The sequence below is a fragment of the Tachyglossus aculeatus genome, chromosome 5, assembly GCF_015852505.1.
Source record: "Tachyglossus aculeatus isolate mTacAcu1 chromosome 5, mTacAcu1.pri, whole genome shotgun sequence".
In the NCBI taxonomy this organism is placed as follows: Eukaryota; Metazoa; Chordata; class Mammalia; order Monotremata; family Tachyglossidae; genus Tachyglossus; species Tachyglossus aculeatus.
In genome coordinates this window covers 100,738,348-100,740,466 of record NC_052070.1, presented here as the reverse complement: position 1 = coordinate 100,740,466, position 2,119 = coordinate 100,738,348, and the positions used below count along the sequence as shown (strand labels likewise).

Here is a 2,119-nt window from a genome sequence, read left to right as displayed (position 1 = left end):
ATTTGAACCCATGACCTCTGACTCCAAAGCCTGGGCTCTTTCCACTGAGCCACGTTGCATCTCTGTTTTCCTTCTTGGTCCCCTCATGTATATACCTTCCGAGTTTATATTATTAAGCTCCTTGTGGGCAGGGAACATGTCTATCTGCTCTGTTGTATTATACTCTTCCAAAAACTTAGTATAGAGCTCTGCACATGGTAAGCCCCCTCTCACGGTTGCACCTGGAGAGTTTCCAGTAATCTACCAGTCTTGGCTACAGGAGGGAGAGTCAAGCAGAGGCCTACCCATTCCATTCCTAGCTTGGGCAGTGGCTAGAGAGTGGAAGGCAATCTGCTACAAGTCAAAACTCACCCGAGCTGGGCAGCAGCGGCACAGCAGAGAGTCGAAGGTGGAGACTCGAGTTTACTGCGTGGAAGGCAGCAATGGAAAACCACTTCTGTATTTTTACCAAGAAAACTCCGAGGATATGCTACCAGAACAACTGCAGATGGAGAGCCGGGTGTTCTGGGAGAGATGTGTCCATGGTGTAGCTCTGGGTCGGAAACAACACAAAGGCATAAGACAAGAGAAGACACGGTAAGCACTCAATAAACACGATTGATTGACTGATTGATTGTAAGCTCCTGGTTGGCAGAGAACATGTCTATCAGCTCTGCTGTATCGTGCTCTCCCAATTGCTTAGTACAGTGCCCCACAGAGAGTAGATGCTCTGAAAATACAACTGATTGATTTGGTTGTAAGCTCCTTAAGGATGGGGGCAATGTCTTCTACTTTAATTGCCCATCCCCTAGTCCCTTTGTGGAGTACTTGAAGCCCAGCAAGTGCTCATTAAATACTGAAGATGAGGATGATGCAGGTTGGTCAGAAACTCCTGGCCCCCACAGAGGAATCCCTGAAGCCAAACCCACAACTTCACCGAGTTAATATTGTAGAAGGATCCTGAAGCCTCTTCCTCAATTTCAAACTTAGCTTCTCCACCCGGCTACCAACCCACCATTCCATCCCCCTAACAATCTAGTTGTAGAGAAGCAGCGTAATAGAGCAGGGTCCTGGAAGTCAGAAGGACTTGGGTTCTAATCCCGGCCCTGCCGCTTGCCTGCTGTGTGACCCTGGGCGAATCACTTCACTTCTCTGTGCTTCAGTTCCCTCATTTGTAAAATGAGGCTTAAGACTGTGAGCTTCATGGAAGACATGGACTGTGTTCAACCTAATTAGCCTGTATTTAGCCCGTGCTTGGTACAGTGCCTTAACACCTACCTTGAAAAAGGCATTCGGGGTGAGAGGGGCAGGGCTCCTTTCTTGCTTCCAGCTTGTTCAGTGCATTCATCTTCTCTGGTATCCCTTTGGTGAGGGAACGTGTCTGTAGGCTCTGTTGTATTACACTCTGCCAAAATCTTCATACAGAGCTCTGCATACAGTAAGCGCTCAATAAATACTATTGATTTATTGACTGATTGATTGTAAACTCCTGGTGGGCAGAGAGTGAGGCCCAGTGGAAAGATCCCGGGCTTTGGAGTCCCAGCTCTACCAACTGTCAGCTGTGTGACTTTGGGCAAATCACTTAACTTCTCTGTGCCTCAGTTACCTCATCTGTAAAATGGGGATTGAAACTGTGAGCCCCCTCTGGGACAACCTGATCACCTTGTAACCTCCCCAGCGCTTAGAACAGTGCTTTGCACATAGTAAGCACTTAACAAATACCATCATTATTATTATTATTGTTATCAGCTCTGTTTGGGCGAGCAAAGAGCACTTAATAAATACCATAATCATCATTCCTAGTATCCAAGGATGACCCGGGGTGACCAGGCCCCCTGCATCCACCTGGTTCAGTGAACCTGAGAGGTAGTGAATGGTGGTGGTGGTGGTGGGGGGGGGGGGGGTGTTTGGGGGCGGGATGTGGGGGATGTGGAGGGAGGGTGGAGGCAGAGCAGCAACAGCAGCAGCAGGAGGGTAGTCGTCAGCCTGGCCTTCTCCTTCCCTATTTCCCGACGTGGTCAGCAGGTGGGGCTGGATTCCTCCGAGCTTCGCTGGACTGCGCGGCTCCCGCTCATCTCGGCCCAGCAGCCTTTGCAGCGGGAAAGGAAGCCAAGAGGAACCCCAGGAATTCTCGGGGTGC

At 49.8% G+C, this 2,119-nt stretch overlaps 1 non-coding gene across 1 annotated transcript; it reads left to right on the top strand.

Moving 5' to 3' along the window:
- Positions 1 to 203: 203 nt before the first annotated feature.
- LOC119929038 lies at positions 204 to 341 on the top strand. Its single transcript, XR_005451181.1, has one exon. It is a non-coding gene; the product is annotated as a small nucleolar RNA SNORA7 (small nucleolar RNA).
- Positions 342 to 2,119: the final 1,778 nt, after the last annotated feature.